Source organism: Ceratotherium simum, chromosome 19 (genome assembly GCF_057802395.1).
Source record: "Ceratotherium simum simum isolate JZ-2026a chromosome 19, ASM5780239v1, whole genome shotgun sequence".
Taxonomy (NCBI): Eukaryota; Metazoa; Chordata; class Mammalia; order Perissodactyla; family Rhinocerotidae; genus Ceratotherium; species Ceratotherium simum.
In genome coordinates, this window is record NC_141918.1 from 4,204,771 (window position 1) to 4,224,635 (window position 19,865).

At 37.1% G+C, this 19,865-nt stretch overlaps 1 protein-coding gene across 2 annotated transcripts in view; it reads left to right on the top strand.

Annotated features, from left to right (window-relative positions):
• Window positions 1–19,865, top strand: part of MEI4 (meiotic double-stranded break formation protein 4) — a 218,665-nt gene that overhangs the window by 196,772 nt on the left and 2,028 nt on the right. The window lies entirely within an intron of this gene.

Below are 19,865 nucleotides of genomic sequence, written 5' to 3' on the forward strand. Positions count from 1 at the left end.
GGGTAAATGTGCTGTGCTCCGGAAAGCGGGTCCTACAGTCGGCCATCTTTTATGGAAAACTCGCTGGATGAGGAACACTGGAAAAGGCACTGGAAGATGCGAGAATGATTCTGCCTCCCCTCAAAAATCGTTTATTCTTACTGAGACACAATAAAAAAAGTAAAATGATATAAGTGAGAATAAAAAGATTGCTTGGAAAAGGTAGTCCTTGGTATGACTTTTCTGAAAACTGCATTATGACTTTTCACCATGGAATAGAGGTGATGAGCCATAATATGTTGAACCTGATGGAAGTAAATGGAAAGAGAGTATTTAAAGATGCAGTCTTTAATAATTAAAATGTAATATAGCAAATTAGTGATAAAATGCATCACTTTCTTTGTAGTGACCACTTCCGAAAGGCTGGTTTGGTGCAGGCCCTGAGTGGTCATCGGGGCGGCACTGTTGTGGCACTGGGGAAGAGCTGATCCCTGTGGGCTTCTGCATGTGTTTGCTATTTGGATCACAAAAAAAAAAAATCTAATATAAATAAATAAATACATAACCCCCTGATGTTAAAACCTGGCTACTTTTAGCTGACAAAAATGAATTAATTAGAAAATTAAATACCATTTATTGCCAATATTCCATAAAGCATTCAACAATAAATAAGTCATCATAGAACTTTTTCTGATGAATACTGAAAATGGTTTGAGATGGATTTTTAGCTAAAATGCACAATTAATAGAAGACAAACTTCTAAGTCTTCAGAAAAAGTAAGCATAATAATACAAACCTTGGTAAGAGACATGGTGAAAATTTTAGATAGCAATCATTTAAGAAGTAGTTTCATGCAATTAATTGTTGACCATTAGGCAGCTAAATCATAAATAGCCACTTTATTTTATACTGGATGTTTTGATTTCAAATGACCTACAGATTTGTTCAGAGTTTGTTGTTCTATTTGTTATATTTCATTTCGTTTTTAATCAAATGAAGCATGTAAAAAAGTGAATTTTATGGACTGGGCTGGTGGCATAGTGGTTAAGGTCATGGGCTCCACTTCGGCCGCCCTGGGTTCGCAGGTTCAGGTCCCAGGCACAGACTGACACACTTGTCAAGCCATGCTGTGGAAACGTCCCATATAAAGTGGAGGAAGATGGGCACAGATGTTAGCCCAGGGCTAATCTTCCTCAGCTAAAAGAGGAGGATTGACAACAGATGTTAGCTCAGGGCTAATTTTCCTCATTAAAAAAAAAGTGAATTTTATTTACTAATATGGAGATACATATAGTATTGCTTTGAACCATATGAAATTGCTGTTTTTGTAGGTCAAAAGTGTCAAATACAGAAAATTTGATATGATTTAACCTAATATAAGAAGGGTCTAGGTCTAGGTCTGGACTTCCTAAAATTTAGCTTACACTCCAGGTTTCTGTGTGAGAATGTATCTGACATGGCAACATATAGACACTTAATCAAGGTGGAGGCATTTGAATCTCATGAGGATTGCATAATCAGTGACCTAAATATCTCTTTTAAAATTGCTAACCTTTTAAAAACAATCAGAATCTAAATTTATTCAGCGATGCTGAGAATAGAATTAGGGAGACCAGATATTCCTTTGGCATGACAAGGCTATAATGTCTCCCTAAACATAAGTAACCTGGGAAAACAAATTAATCAAAAAAAGCCTCTTTTGTTTCTTTTGAATTTAAAATAAAAAATTTGGGGGACTGGCCCAGTGGCTTAGTGGTTAAGTTTGCGCGTTCTGCTTCGGCAGCCCGGGGTTCACCAGTTCAGATCCCGGACCCGTACCTACTCATTGCTCATCAAGCCCTGCTGAGGTAGCATCCCACGTAGAAGAACTAGAAGGACCTACAACTAGGATGTACAACTATGTACTGGGGCTTCAGGGAGAAAAAAGAAAAAGAGGAGGATTGGCAACAGATGTTAGCTCGGGGCCAATCTTCCTCAAAAAAGAAAAGCACAGGGGCCAGCCTGGTGGCACAAGCAGTTAAGTGCGCACGCTCCGCTGCGGCGGCCTGGGGTTCACCGGTTCGGATCCCGGGCGCGCACTGACGCACTGCTTGGCAAGCCATGCTGTGGTGGCGTCCCATATAAAGTGGAGGAAGAAGGGCACGGATGTTAGCCCAGGGCCAGTCTTCCTCAGCAAAAAAAGAGGAGGATTGGCAGATGTTAGCACAGGGCTGATCTTCCTCACACACACAAAAAAAAATTAGAAAAGCACAACTGACATTTAAAAAAAAAAAGTAAATGCTAAACTAGATTTATTAAAATAAATAAAATAAAAAATATGTATGTATCATTTCCTTATATTAAATAAATATATTAAACAAAATATGATGGTGATATGCTATGAACAATTTTAAAGTTTGAGTATCAACTGCCCATTTTTGAGTCTCTAAAACTGAGTCAAACAGAATTATAAAATGATGACATGAAAAGTACGTTTTGGAATTATCTTGTATTATATATAGAGAAAACACCATACACATCAACCACAGTTAAAATGCCAAACCACAAGGTTTAAATTCAACCAAATTAAAAATTACTCATAAGTGTTTCATTTTCCCTTTAAATCCTGTTTTAGGTATTCTCTGAGACTGTGCAAAGGTCTGAATTTAGAACTTTCAGGCCACGCACACTTACGTCTTTGATTTCATAACTATTGCGTCGTAAGCAGCATACTTTTCTCAATATGAAGGTTGAGAGGCCCCTCTCTACGTGCTGCAGTATGGTCCCTTACTGGTTGAGACAAAATGCCCCTGGTGCCAGTGACCTTTGTAGCCGTCTGCCGTATAGACTTCTGCTGCTGCTTTAGAAGTTGTCTTAGATGGTGTCTGTACAAGAACACGCCATGCTAGGAATCATCTGCCCAAGTACATGAGAGCAGGCCCTTGCAGGGTCTGGTTTAAGGAATGCCCTTCCCTGAGTGTGCAAGGCTTCACATTCGATCCCTGAAAATCCATATTGCGTCCCTCACATGTCTAGAGAAAGCCCAGAGCACAGAGAAGAGAGACTTTTAGATGTACCTACGTAGGCTATCCCAGAACAAGCAATTCCAGTTGGGAAACTGTGCTTTAGAATGACATAGATTTTGTTATTGATGAAAAACAGAAAAGTCACTGAGAAGCAGTACAACGAGGAGACAGGACACTATGGGAATAAGTGGAGCTCTTTCTACTCTCAGAGAACTCTGCATTTTTCTATCATAAGATGTAAGACAATTGGAATGATAAATTATTTACATAATTGCTCATTTAAGTTCTGTGTACTTTTTCAGAGTATAAGCACTATGATGGCAAGAACTGTGTTTGTCTCTCTTGGTGGTATTACTGAGGGTATTTTAAAAATGGCTAATACATAAATATTTGTATTTATGCCCCTTTTGCAGAAAGAATGTGTTATTAATAATAATAAGTTTTGGGGGAAAATTAATAAGGAAAACATCCCACCTTTCCCAGAGACTTATGTTAAACATAAAAGTATGAACAAAAAGAAAAGAAAGTCATTTTTTTGCTTACTCTGAAAGACCCTGCAAAGAACTTAGCAGAGTGTTCTTGACCTTCTGGGTGACACTGGTTATGAAAGAAGACACCACCCACCCTCCCTCTGCACGCTGCAGAAACAGGCTGGCTTCAGAGGAATGTACATGTCTCTTTGAAGCACAAGGAAAATGCTTGAAAGCTTACTAATGGATTTCTCTTCCACAAAACCATTCCAAAAAAATGGACAAAAATTTTCCTTTGTGAGTTGTTCACCTAGTGAAGTGATCCTTTAGCTCTGGATCTAGAAAATATTGGATCCTACACATTGAAAATCAAATAGATTTTAGATGAAGTTTTCTATTAAAATTAAATATGCAACCCACGGTAATGATTTCTAATTTCTTTGGAATAAATACATTTACTGATAGCAGATAAGTATGACCTCGTACTTTTCTTTAACATTTGAAAAGAACTAGATTTTTTTTCTAACTATGCCTTTATTACTGTCTTTTAAAGGCTGTATTGGCCATTTATTATCACTTATTAATGTCTGTAGAACACTAATTCTCGATGAATAAATAAAAAAGCATTCTATGCCCAAAATGCAGTATTAAACTGGCTAATTTGCTGAAACCTTCTCAAAATTTCAATATGAATTACGAGTCTTTAAGAGAAGATTTAGTGCATTTTTCCCCACTTTCCCCAATCACAGAACTCTTTCCTCTGGTAGAACATTCTGGGTCTAGTGTTTAGCAAAAAACACTCTAGATAAGTGCACTAATTTTTTAAAATTTTATTTTATTATGTAAAATCTTTACAAATGGAAGTTAAAGTTTCTCTCTCTAATGACTTCTGACTCATTGGATATTTTGAATGACTGCTTAGATCAAATTTGTAGAAAACCATCAATACAAACACGTAGCTAGTTGGATTTCTTCACATGAGGAGTTTTTTGCTGCTGCTTTTAACCTTGGTTTTAATGGGAAAAGCAAAGGTAGATCTATTTGAGTATAGAGTCTTGATCTGCTGATTATGTGTCTCTATTCTTAAGACCTTTGTTAGTTATAAGTATTTAGCTTTTGGACTGCCTATGCTATCTTCTGTTCTAATTAAAAGGTTTTTGAAGAAACATCCAAGTGAAGTGAAAGGGTTTTAAACAGCAAGGGACACCTAATAAAACAGTATTATGTGATGTCATTAAACTGTGAAATATGAGGGGAAAATCTTGTAAAATTTATTTTATATTCTTGTGACTTCCTTATGTCAATATCAGACCAATATCTCTGAAGAACATAAATGCAAAAATCCTCAACAAAATATTAGCAAACCAAATTCAACAATACGTTAAAAGGATCCTACACCATAATCAAGTGGGATTTATTCCAGGGATGCAGGGATGGTTCAACATCTGCAAATCAATCAACGTGATATACCACATTAATGAAATGAAGGATAAAACTCATATGATCATCTCAATAAATGGAGAAAAACCATTTGACAAAGTTCAACATCAACTTATGAAAAAAACTCTCAACAAAGCAAGTATAAGGGAACATACCTCAACGTAATAAAGGCCATATAAGACAAGCCCACCACTCATACTCAAGCCCTCAACGTCTTACTCAATGGTGAAAAGCTGAAAGATTTTCCTCTAGGATGAGGACCAAGACAAGGATCCCCACTATTGCCACTTTTATTCAACATAGTGTTGGAAGTGCTAGCCAGAACAATTAGGCAAGAAAAAGAAACAAAAGGCATGCAGACTGGAAAGGAAGAAGTAAAACTGTCACTATTTGCAGATGACATATTATATATAGAAAACCATAAAGAATCCACCAAAAAACTGTTAGAACTAGTAAATGAATTCAGTAAAGTTGCAGGATACAAAGTCAATATTCAAGTATCTGTTGTGTTTCTATATACTAATAACGAACTATCAAAAAGAGAAATTAAGAAAATGATCCCATTTGCAATTGCATCAAAAAGAATAAAATATCTAGAAATAAATTTAACCAAGGAGGTGAAAGACCTGTACACTGAAAACTATAAGATGTTGATGAAAGAAGTTGAAGAAGGCACAAATAAAGGGAAAGATATTCCATCCTCATAGATTGGAAAAATTAATATTGTTAAAATGTCCATACTACCCAAAGCAATCTACAGATTCAACGCAATCCCTATCAAAATTCCAATGGCATTTTTCACAGAAATACAACAAACAATCCTAAAATTTGTATGAAACGACAAAAATCCATGGATAGCCAGAACAATCTTGAGAAAGAAGAACAAAGCTGGAGGCATCACATGCCCTGATTTCAAACTATATTACAAAGCTATAGTGATCCAAACAGTATGGTACTGGCATAAAAACAGACACATAGATCAATGGAACAGAGTAGAGAGCCCAGAAAAAAACCCACACATATATGGTCAGCTAATTTATGACACAGAAGCCAAGATTATACAATGGGGAAAGGACAGTCTGTTCAATAAATGGTGTTGGGAAAACTGGACAGCCACATGCAAAAGAATGAAACTGGACCACTATCTTACATCATACACAAAAATTAACTCAAAATGGATTAAAGCCTTGAATATAAGACCTGAAATCATAGAACTCCTAGAAGAAAACATAGGTGGTAAGCTCCTTGACATTGGTTTTGGTAATTATTTTTTGCATTTGACACCGAAAGCAAAGGCAACAAAAGCAAAAATAAACAAGTGGGCTACAACAAACTAAAAAGCTTCTGCATAGCAAAGGAAACCATCAACAAAGTAAAATGGCAACCTACTGAATGGGAGAAAATATTTGCAAATCATATACCTGATAAGGGTTTAATGTCCAAAATATATGAAGAACTCATACAGCTCAATAGCAAAAAAACAAACAATCCAATTAATAAATGTTGGTGAGGACATGGAGCAAAGGGAACCCTTGTGCACTGTTGGTGTGAATGTAAATTGTGAATGTACAGTCACTATGGAAAACAGTATGGAGGTTCCTCAAAAAATTAAAAATATAACTACCGTATGATCCAGCAATCCACTTCTGAGTGTTTATCCAAAGAAAATAAAAACACTACTTCAGAAAGAAATATGCACCCCCATGTTCATTGCAGCATTATATACAACAGCCAAGATATGGAAACAACTTTTGTCCATTGATAGATGAATGGATAAAGAAAACGTATGTGTGTGTGTGTACAAACACACACATATATACATATACATATACATATACATATACATATACACACACTGGAATACTATTCAGCCATGAAAAAGAATGAAATCTTGACATTTGCAACAACATGGATGGACCTTAAGGGCAGTATGGTAAGACAAAGAAGTCAAACCGAGAAAGACAAATACCATATGATCTCACTTATATGTGAATTTAAAAACCAACAGACGAAAAAAAAACCAAGCTCATAGATACAGAGAACAGATTGGTGGTTGCCAGAGGTGGAGGGTGAGGGGTAGGAATGGGAAAAATGGGTGAAAAGGGTCAAAAAATACAAACTTCCAGTTATAAAGTAAATAAATCATGGGGATATAATGTACGTCATGGTGACTATAATTAATAATACTATATTGCGTGTCTGAAAGTTGCTAAGAGAGTAAATTTTAAAAGTCCTCATCACAAAAAAAAATTTGTAACTATGTATTGTGATGGACATTAACTAGACTTATTGTGGTGATCATTTTGCATATATATAAATGTCTAATCATATGTTTCACACCTGAAACTAATGTAATGTTATGTGTCAATAATACCTCAATTTTAAAAAAGTGTGAAATATGAGGGGAAAATCTGGTGAAATTTATTTTATATTCTTATGAGTTCCTTAGATCATTTGTAGACCTTCACATGATTTGCTTCAACTTCAAGACATACTAGTGTATTCCAATTTAATCCATTCTGATGCCAACCACCTGGAATTCGTGCAGCCCCTGTAGGTTAAAGTGGTAGTCCCTAACAAGACTGCCCTTACTTCAGATGCCAGCCACAATTTCGGGGGTCCTCGTGCTATTTGCACTTCTCACCAACTGGCTACAGATGTGGAGGAGTTTCTACCTCCCTCAGATGCGATAATTTAGGAGAATGACTCAGAGAACTCAGGAAAGTGCTATACTTCTTATGAAGGATACGAATCAGGATCAGCCAAGTGAAGAGACACATAGCACAAGGTCTGGGAGGGGCTAGACACAGAGCTGTGTGCTCTCTCCTCGTGGAATCAGGGTGCGGCACCCTCCAGGAATATCGGTGTGTTCACCAGGAAGCTCCTCCAAGCATCATTGTCCAGAGTTGTTACTGGAGTGTCATTATGTAGACATGATTGATAGACTCAGTGGCCACATAACTGAACTCAGTCTCCAGCCCCCACTCCTCCCCAAAGGGCAAGCTGGCTTGAGGCCCTGATCCTTACACAGTTGGTGTTTTGGGTGACCAGCCTCTCTATCTTTACTCATCTCATTAGCATAATCTCAAGTGTGAACCAAGGGCCCACCGTGGATAACAGAGACACTCCTGTCACTCAGGAAATTCCAAGGATTTAGAGGTTGTCTACCAGGAACCAGGGACAAAGACCAGACAATATATGCTTACTGAATGTTTTTACTACACTTTTATGGAAAATAATATACCTTTAAAGTTCTTTTTTCATGGGAGCCTGTGTGGGTTTTTCCATAATTGTTTCAGGACTATGTATATAAAATGTTATTGTCGCCAAGATATTACATACACAGTCATGGATCATTAAAAGAAGCACTTATGTCCATATTAATTATATGCAATTGTATATACACACAGATGTAAATAAATTTATGCATGTGTGTATGTGTGTACATGTGTATATACACACATACTATTTCCTAAAATAAGTTGTATATAGTTTGAGTATCCTTTTTCTCTAAGTTTTCTTAAAATTTGTATCTTTGAAAAGACACTACTATTATACTTTCTAGTATATTTGCTAAGACTAACTGTTTGGTAGTAACTTTCTGTGGATAATTCCCAGAAACATGTTAGTTAGGCTCAAATAGATAATGTTATTCCATGGTAGATCATATCATCTAAGATCACAAGAAAAATTACCTATTCTGCATGAAAAGTTTTTCCACATGAATAAGATACTTTTTAAATTTTATTTTAATGGAACTTTATTGTAAATTTTAACTATTCGACAGAGTCAATCAAGTGTCATTTACACATTTTTCAGGATTATCATCTGTTTTTGAATTGTGATGTGTTAGTTATATCCTTGGAGGCACGTTCAGGCATATGAAGCTCATTTCCCATTCTCCGAGACCCAGAAATCTTCATGTCGGAGTTTTGTAGTTTTTTCTGACTTTTCCTTTCCTATCTGTTCTCACTTCTTTTAATTTCCTCTAGCAACATTTCCTCCTCTACCCCTATTACTGTCCGAATTAGCTCCTGATGTGAGTTGAGAGGATATGAGTGAGGACCCAGTGACCCTCCCTGCACAGTTGCGTGCTCGGTCCACCAGGAATAGTTTCGTGGTAGTCAGTTCACTGTCTCCGAGTCTGCAGATTACAAGATGCTTGACATTTGGAAGTTATACATCTAGATAAGTGGGGCTTTACTCCCCCCAAGTGGAGCATTTTACGAGGAACTGCTGTACTTCCTTACATGTGAGACATTATGAAATAGAGTCCAAACATCTTTTGAATAAAATATTCATGTTTTCCTTATTGAAGTCACTTTCTTAAAGTATTTGGAGAGTTTTCACTGTACTAGTAAATATATGATCCAGATATTACATTTGGGATTGAATTTGAAAAAAGAATATATCACTCTTCTAATGTTAGCAGCATAATTTAGTTTCTAAAAAAGATAAAATTTATTGGCATTTCAGACTAAAATAAACAAATACAATTACATTAAAAATGTGGTCAATGTTATTTTAAACATTTCTTTGAAATTAACCAATGATAGCTTACTGGGAATATTATTTTCTGAAAATATTTGTTTATAAAGCATATATCCAAGTCTATACAGTGTTGGTTAAGCAAACTAATTGATCTGTCTCATAAATGTGGGTGTCTTCTCAGAATACTTGTTTTTAGTTTTGCAATATGTGTCTGAAAAAAGATGAAAAACACTTTTGTAACCTGTGTATTAATATATGCATGCTAAGTTGTTCTCCTACTTGTTTGATTTTCTGTGCATTTAACTTAACATGTGAATTTCCTATAACGTGTTTAATTTTCCATGTAAGCCATTGCTAGTTTAATTTTCCAAAATAGTGGCATTTAGAATTCTCCATTGAGATTATTTGCTGAGTGCATTCTTCGTGTTTTTCACTGTAACTCATTCAGCAGCAATGCAACTACAATAACATTGTAGACATAACCTCTTACAATATATATTCCGTTGTATTGTGGTTATTTACATATGTAACTCCACCTTGAACTGTGATGCCTACAGGATATGAAACCAGATGACTTCTTGTCATTATTGTGTCATTGTTGTCACTATTGTATCGTTTCCATCTCAGCATTGTGGTTGGCAGTCGCTACTGAAATGTTATCTGAAGGAGAGAACTAGTGGAAGCCTAGGTCCTCCTCTGGTCCTGTGCCCGTTTTTTCACATTTGTCATCAGGTAGTGACTTCACCAGCCACTAACATAAGAAAGCTTTCTCTAGGGACACTTAGCATTTTTGTGACAGATAAATTTCCCCAGCAGCCTCTTAGCATGAAGATAATGAAAATAGTTAAACCAGAAAAACTGTCTCCTAGTTTGAAGTCTAGTTCCTGTTCCTAAGCCTTCTGCATTACATATAGATCTTTTCTTTTTAAAAATTTCTCTAGAATGTCTTCAGGTAACAAAATTATAGTTAAGTGTAGAGAGGTATTTCATGTTATAGTGAAAAAAACACTAAATGCTATATATATATTTTAATAAAAAAATCAACTAGATAGAAGGCAACGAAATAGTTAAAATGTTAAATGATATCACATGGGTGTAACGTGATTGCTTTTTCATTATTCAGAGATTATTTCTATTATGACATTTCTCTGTTCTTAAAAGTAATTTATCAAATTCATAAAATTAAACACCTAAAGAGGGTAAATTTTACTGTATGTCACTTATATCTCAAAAAAACTTGATTTTAAAAAAAGGAAAGGATGGTAGTTGACTGATTTTACAAAAAGAAAAGAACAAGAAATGTACTACTCACTTTGCTATAGGCCAAAGCTCTACTTCACTAACAAGACAAAATCTTCATAGGAACACGTACATTACATTTTTTCTCCTTCCTGTTTCCAGCCTTCCCGTGGGTGTTGTGCAGTATCACTTAGCCTTTGATGTCAAGTTCTGATAAACTGATTTCACTGAGTTTGTAGTGATACATATTGAAAATAGGAAGAAAAAGGGACAAATGTGTTGGCTTTTAATTTCTTTGAGTACAACTCTGTTCTGTTGGCCTTTGGGAGATAATTAGTAGATTATCTGAGGCCAATCAAATTTGGCTTTTAGTTTTTAAACAAAATTATTGGAAAGGATTTGGTCATTTATGAGCCCACACTCTTATTGTCACTGATCATGGGCTTTGGATTCAGTGCTCTTAAAAATATACATATATTTCTTGCTTACTTCGGCAAATGTATCAAAGTTTAGCTAAGCAGCCGCTAGGACATTATTTTCGCCTCTGGCTTATGCCTCGCTGGGCGGTCACTGATGCTACTCCAACAAATCTGGCTCCTGCCTCCTTTCTGGTTGGGTGCGTTTTGATGCTGTTTGGATAATCTTTTTTTGGAGTCCTAAGGAAGAATACTTCTTGTTGATTTTACCTCCACTGGCTATTTGGACATTTGTTTCCCATCACTAATGGCCATCTGGATCTCTCTTTCCAATATATACCAGCTTTTATTTCTTTTTCTCAAATTCTGTCTTAATTACAGGGTGGGAATGGCTCGACTTAGTGAAACTGTGCGTTCTCCTCCAAGAATACTACTTTAGTGCTTTCTCTTGTTATCCGTACCTTCAGGAAGATAAGTAGCAAACATTTAAGTGACTATAGACCTCATGGATGCAAACACCCTCTTTAAGGTTTTGTTAACACATAGAACTGATTTGGCCCCTGACTGCACACTCCAGTCAGGCTAGTCCGGTTCCACTGCCCTAGAGAAGGCTGTGATGTAGGGATTCTGCTGAGTGAGCTGTTGCAGAGACCATGACATCTCTCACTACTCCCCATTTAAGCTCCCTTCCTCTCCCTTGCTTCGGTGCATATTCACCAACCAGAGACAGAGCCTCCTTTGGTAGTGGGCAAGCAAGTGTTTTACCTATGATGACAGTAACTTTCAAGTCCTCTCTCCAAACGAATCCTGCCATACCATCTAGGAGGCGGTGAGCCTGCAGGATCATCATGCATGACTAAACTCATTTCCTGCCCTTTAGCATCTTCTCACACCATATGACTCAATTCTCTTTAGAGTTCCTTTATAGCCCTTGTAGCACACACTCTGCATTGCCATTTTTCATTTACTTCTTATCTTCCTAGATGCATATTAGGAGTCTTTATAAAGGTAGGGATTCTGTCCTATTCACCTCTGTATCCGCAGCACTTATCATAGAGTATGGCACATGAGGGTACCCAATAAATGTTTGTAATAGGACTGAAAGGAGAGAGGGAGGAGAGCAAGTCAGGCAGAAACATAAATTTTTGAAGTAGTAAGTACCCACAACTGAATTGGTCCTTAGAGAATTTAGCTGCTTTTATTCCAGTCTCTGAGCCCTATTCTTTCACTTAATAGACTCTTATATTAATACCCAAATCATCTGGTTTGTGTTGCTTTGTCAGGAGCTGTTGTCCAGATTAATAATTGTTCTATTTGCTTCTCAAACGTGCTTGAAAGGGATTTCCAGCCTTAGACTAAGTTCAATATTGTGGTATAAAATAGTGAGAAAGTTCCTGTGAGTGGGATTGATGGCCCCGTAATTAAGGGTACAGATCCTGAGAAAGCAGCAGGTAAAACTATTTAAAGTTGACTCAGAAGATTTGTTAGAACAGAGAAGTGCTATGTCCTCCGTGTATTAGGAACTCTCTCTGTGAGGAAATCTGAGGCTTAAAATCAGTGTGGAATCTATCTTATCATCATATCCACTAATCTGCTTAATCTGATGACCAAGAAAGTGATGAATGGGAGTCAAACCACAGCATATTTCCCCAGAGAAATGTGCAAATATAAAATTTTTAAGTACTTGGGATCTAATCTGTGATGTTACTGAGTTAGTCACCAAAGGGAATATTACTTAGGAATGGAAACTCATTTTTACCAACTTGCCTCTAGGATAGACTTGAACAGGTTGATTTATGTCACACTAGTCAGATAACTGGAGAATATAACATTAAAAAGACAATCAAGCTGGCTGTTTAAATATCACGTCTTGTTGGGGAGTTGTTGAGGTAGGGACCAGGGACTGAGCTGAATGGGCCTTTTTTGAAAATTGTTCATATCTTGTCAGATTCCATGTTTAATCCACACTTACACCTTCTTCAGGGCCTCCTCCTATCAGAAAGGTTTTAAAATAGTCATCTTACAATTAAGTTCCTAGTACCACCCTTCTATGCAAAGAAGAATTCTCCGCTAGATTACTGCTGTCTGTGAAGGACTTCCTTGATGAAGGAGGTCAAGATGCCCCCTCAGGGTCTTCACATATCTCTAGGTGAGCAATTGCAGCAATCTTGAAATGCTTCCAAACTGACCACAGTCCAGTACTTGAATAATACCAGTCGCCTTCCTCCAAGTACCAAGTACCTTATAGATAGGGATAGGTCTGTTTCGCTTCGGGTGAAAACCTAACAATAATGATGATGATGATGATACAAGATAATACATAAAACTTATTTGAAAATGTGTGCTCCTGTGCTGTGTTTTAAATATGTAATTTAATTTAATCCTCTCAGCACCCCAGTGGAGGCGTTACTCTTATTTACAAGTTTTAGATGAGGAAAGTGAGCTTTAGCGAGGTCAAATAACTTGCCCAGATCACATAACTAGTAAATGGCTGAGCTGGGATTTAATAAGCAATGAACATGCGTTAAATTGATGGTATTCCTTTACAACAAGCCTTGCTTATAAGATTCTGTTTTCTCAAAGGTCTCAACCAACAGGGGCCTCTGCCACATCTGTTCTTGTTGGGAGTCTGGGTCCATATTTTTGTCAGACAAATACAAATCATCCTCTCCCATTGTGTGATTCTTGTCCAGACTCCTTTTCCACTAGAGGCCATATTTTTCAGTCTGTTCGTTTTGCTATTACTTTATTATATAAATTCAGCCTCAAGAAGCAGATTTGAGAAAAGTAGGTAAAATTAGTTAATGAGAAAATCATAATTTTAAACAAGGCTCATAATGACGGATTAAAAAATGTTTTTCTGTGTATATTCCTTTCATGAATATCTTGACGTATTAAGCCTGCATACTTGCTCAACTATTTCCCATCAGAAACAAGGCAAAATAGCAAGATCCCAAATGTTAGAAGTTTTAATAGTTTAGAACTTTTCATCTAAGTTACCCCACAAATTAGACATAAACCCCTTAGAACCAGTCTCCAGGCCAGGGTTCAACATTTTAGGCAGATAACCGTACCGTTATCTGTATAAAGCAAAATGGATTAATACCCATAGAATCCTTTTTATTCTGCTTTGCCTGGCACTTTGATCAAGATGATTCACCAGTCTATACCCCTCACTCCCTCTGAGCCCTGGCTCACAATTCATCTCTAGGAAATCTCCCCTATTTAACTACACTGCTCTGATCGGCCTTGTGCTTTATACTCCCTCAGTGGGTCTGGCATCCAGGTTGTGGGGAGAGGAAAAGGATATAACACAGTCTTTGTAAGAGACATAGTTTTAAGTAAATGTGTGCTGCTATTGCAATCATGAGTTCGTTGACTTTATATGTATATATGTATGTGTGTGTATATTATATATATTATATTATATATATTATGCACGTGGCTCCTCTGCTCTGTTCTCCGGCACTGTTCCTAGCATGGCCAAGTGCACTATTTCCCTGAGCCCCTAGCTAAGCCCCTGCTGTTTTGTCAGCTCTGTCAGTGCTTTTTCCTTGCCTCCTGCAAGCTGCTTAGTAAACTGCAGATGGAGTTACCTTCATCCTCCTCATCTCCTTGATTGAAATCTACTGCCTTCTTTGCCTTCTAGAGATAAAAAAGGCTAAGTTATTAACACTCAGGGGTAAGTTTCCCACTTAATTATCCTGGTGACAACTGACCTTTTCCTTTAAAGTACTAGGTTGAATTCGTTCTTTTAGAGACTACTAATTTTAATTGTATCTCATGTGTTATTGCCTCTGTCTAATAAAATCCAGCATGTAGGAGACTGAGCCAGTGGTATTGTATATTCAGTGAACATTTAATTTAACATTTAGGTTATGTGCCTCTACTCTTTGCCTTGCTTTTCTGCCCTGTAATGATGCAATTTTCTCCTTCACCTCTTGCATTAGTAGTAATAAGAAAAATGTCGTGTGTATTTTCCCCCCTTCCGTAGCAGCATGCTTATTTCTGAAAGTACCAGATTGCACCTCTGCATGCCCTTGGCTAGCACACATAAATTATCAAACTGTTGAATTTAATGAACTGTTACATTTTCATATTTTTCATCATTAAATGTAAACATCCAAATTGCAAGCCGCCCCTCATATGTGCAGTACCTTTTGTTAATTTTCAGGAATGTGACTTTGTTTTTGCCCCTTTAGGTATCTCTGTCCTTTCTATGACAGAGACAGCAGAAGGCAGCACCTTTTCAAGGCTAGGGAACCTTAAGAGTTCCCTTCTTGCCTAGATGAAGTCTCAGAGTTCCAATTTTAAAAGACCAAAATGGAAGCAGGGAACCCGAACATAGTGCAGGAAGGTACAGCCATCACCCATGGGTATATTGAGCTGCTTAGTACCATCCAGAATCTGGCTCTTTCTACCAATCCATGGGTGGCCCTCATCCTTAGGCTCACAGGATGGCTACTCTACATCCTTAGGCTCACAAGATGGCTACTCTACCTCCAAGCATTGCATCTGTATTTCCAAGCAGGAACAACAATGAAGAAGGAAGGCAAAGAGTACATCCCACCAGATTTGCGCCTTATTAAAGAGCTTTCTCAGAAGCCCCACCTAGTTACTTATAGTTACGTCTCTTTGACCAGAATTAGCTTTAATGGAGACTGGAAAATGTAGATTTTTAGTTAATCCATTGTCACCCTGAACAAAACTGGGGTTCTGCTGATGAAAAGGGAGGGAGAAATGGATATAAGGTAAGGAAGTAGCAGTGTCTACTTCAAGGATAATAAGTCTTTACAAAAATGTCAAGTTAACCTTGACTGAATTCCAACTAAAACAGTAATTAGGAAACTGGCATTATGTGTATAGCCTTAATTTCAGAATCTAAGTTTTAAAGTGAAATTTAGCAGCCTTTAAAAAAAATATTGGGATACTTTGATTTTCTCAAGCCCAATTCAGGAATAGAAAAGCGAACACAAGAAATGTTTTAATTCTGAACTTCTCTACAAAAATACCTGAAAATACCAGAAAAGTGTTTCCTCTTCTGAAGGTCCCCTAGTATAGAAGATGGGATTAGGGAAGAAGAAGTAGTCATGGCACTACAGACACTTCCTCTCAAGGTCCCTTCAATTCTGAAAGACCTGGAGAGAAAGACAAGCTGATGGCACTGTCCCAGATACACACGGCTGACCTACGGTGTGCCAGGGCTGCTTCGGTCTTCCCAGCAGGGTGTTCAGGCAAACCGCTTGGGTATTTTCCAGGTGGGTACATTCCACCTGTGTTGGGTATTTTCCAGCACTGGTGTGGTTCAGTCTAATTTGACATTGAGAATGTAAAAATTACACCAAAATATGGTAGAAGAGTATCAGCTATCATCTTAATACCATTTCTTTTACTTTTTATTCAGCTCATGCACTAATTCAGAAAGTGCCTGAACATAAGATTAAGCAGAACAGGCAGCTGCCAGTGAGTTGAAAGGTGGGAACTACAGGAGAGACTTCCCCGCAAGTCATGCCATTTTAGTCGTATTGAGAGGGAGGGCTGCTAAGGCATGTAAGTTAAGTGCATACTGTCTCTAAAGAGAGGAGTTAGTTTCAAATTAATAGTCTGTGAGCTGTTAATATCTTGGAGCAAAAAACTTTTCCAATTACTTATGAGAATAAGCATTTAAGATAGAGGTGGACCCAAGACAGATAAATTCTGGTAAAAGTAAAAAGCCAAGTTCGAAACAACATAGAGAAATGGGACGCTACAGTGGGGACCCCAGCCCACCTGGAAGCTGAGCTCAACATGCCCAAAGTGAGGTTCTCAGAGCAGAGGGAAAGGCACCCAGACACACCGTTTACACTCTTATCCTGAAACTGCCCGGGAAGCTCTGGCCTTTGTCAGGAGGGAGAACTTCCCTTTACTCTGTGATAAGCACAATTTGGCAATTGTTTACTGTTTATAATATTATGTTATACATGAAAACTATACTTAACTAAAAATTAATCTTTTTTTAACAGTTTTATTTATTTATTTTTTTTGTGAGGAAGATCAGCCCTGAGCTAACATCCATGCTAATCCTGCTCTTTTTGCTGAGGAAGACCGGCTCTGCGCTAACATCTATTGCCAATCCTCCTCCTTTTTTTCTTTCCCCAAAGCCCCAGTAGATAGTTGTATGTCATAGTTGCACATCCTCCTAGTTTCTGTATGTGGGATGCGGCCTCAGCATGGCTGGAGAAGCGGTGCGTCGGTGCACACCTGGGATCCGAACCCGGGCCGCCAGTAGCAGAGCGCACGCTTAACTGCTAAGCCACGGGGCCGGCCCCTAAAAATTAATCTTAATAACTTCGAAAAAGAATAATCATTTGATTCACAAAATCCCAATGTATTTTAAGGGCCCAATAGGGTAGACTGGCATATATAGCTAATATTATCAATAGAGGTGAACCCTAAAATCATTTGCACCCCTCTTGCCTAGATTGTCATTATAAAGTACTGTCCTTGCTGTAGTTAAAGCTTCAAAGCACATGAAACAAATTTGCCTTTTTCCTATAGAATTTGTATTTAAGCACTACCTAGTTTCTGTTAATGCCTAAATAGGTATATAAGCTATGTTTATAACAGTAGTTCTAAAGAAGAATTATCCATTAAGTCATACAGGAGTTTGGACTATCCAAGGTCATAAGTGAGCAGGCTTAAAAATAATGATCTGAATATTGCTTACATGATCAGGTTAAACACATACTGTGAATTCTTTTAGTTTGGAGTAACGAAAATATTTGAAAAGTAATTTTAATATTGAAAAATGTCACTGTGATTATTCTTCATAGAATAACAAACGTGTGTCTATAGTAGTACCTTTTAAAGGACTACACTTCCTGTTCAATTCAAAACAACAAACGCATATTGAGATCTACTATAGGCAAGAAAGACATTGTTCTAGGAATTATAGATATTGTAGTGACAGGAACACATTTGCTTCTCTCAACATGGTTAGAGTCTAAACAGATAATAGAACAAATATAACTAACCAGAATATAGGCAAATAGATTAAATCTATAAAATTGGGGGGATCGAGAAAGGATAGTGGATACGTGGCATCTGTGATGGGCACTGAAGGCTGGTCAGGGTCCTGGTAATTAGAGACTGATGATAGAGGCCATTCTAGATCAAGGGAATCAGCATGCAGATATTAGGTGTCTTCACCTAAAAATGTGTAGTCCAATTTGGTGAGTGTGACGTGTAGTGCAGTTTGAGATGTAGTTCTTATTATAAGCATTTTTAAAAAAAGTATCAAATAGAGCAAACAATCCTAAAATTTGTATGGAACCACAAAAGACCACGAATAGCCAAAGCAATCTTGAGAAAGAAGAACAAAGCTGGAGGCATCATGCTCCCTGATTTCAAACTATATTACAAAGCTATAGTAATCAAAACAGTATAGTATTGGTATAAAAACAGACACACAGATCAATGGAACAGAATACAGAGCCCAGAAATAAACCCAAGCACATATGGTCAATTAATTTATGACAAAGGATCCAAGAATATACAACAAGGAAAGGACAGTCTCTTCAATAAATGGTGTTGGGAAAACTGGACAGCCCCATGCAAAGGAATGAAACTGGACCACTATCTTACACCATGCACAAAAATGAACTCAAAATGGATGAAAGATTCGAATGTCAGACCTGAACCCATAGAATTCCTAGAAGAAAACATAGGTGGTAAGCTCCTTGATATTGGTCCTGGTAATTATGTTTTTGGATCTTACACCAAAAGCAAAGGCAACAAAAGAAGAAATAAACAAGTGGGTCTATATCAAACTAAAAAGCTTCTGCACAGCAAAAGAAACTATCAACAAAATGAAAAGCCAACCTACTGAATGGGAGAAAATATTTGCAAATCATAAGGGATTAATGTCCAAAATATCTAAAGAACTCATATAATTCAATAGCAAACAAAGCAAAACAAAACAACCTGATTAAAAAATGGGCAGAAGATCTGAATACACATTTTTCCAAAGAGATACAGATTGCCAACAGATACATGAAAAGATACTCAACATCACTAATCACCAGGGAAATGCAAATCAAAGCCACAATGAGATATCACCTCAGACCTGTTAGAATGGCTGTTATCAAAAAGACAAGAAATAAAGTATTGGTGAGGATGTGGAGAAGGGGAACCCCTGTGACTGTTGGTGGGAGTGTACACTGGTGCAGCCACTATGGAAAACAGTATGCAAGTTCCTCGAAGAAAAAATAGAACTACCATATGATCCAGCAATTTAACTTCTGGGTATATACCTGAAGGAAATGAAATAAAGATCTCGAAGAGATACCTGCACCTTCATGTTCATTGCAGCATTATTTACACTAGCCAAGACATGGAAACAACCTAAATGTTCATCGATGGATGAATGGATAAAGAAAAGGTGGTATGTATATACAATGGACTACTATTTAGCTGTAAAAAGAATGAAATCTTGTCATTTGCAACAACATGGATGGACCTTGAGGACATTATGCTAAGTGAAATAAGTCAGAGAGAGAAAGATAAATACTGTATTATCTCACTTATATGGAATCTACAAAAAAAAAACAACAACAAAAAGCAAATGAGCTCATGGATATAAAGAGTAGGGGTAGCGGGGATGGCCAAAATAGGTGAAGGGAGTCAAAAGGTATAAATTTCTAGTTATAAAATGAGTAAGTCATGGGGATATAATGTACAGCATGATGACTATAGTTAATAATACTGTATTACGTATTTGGAAGTAGCTAGGACAGTGGATCTTAAAATTTCTCATCATAAGAAAACAATTTTGTAACTATGTATGA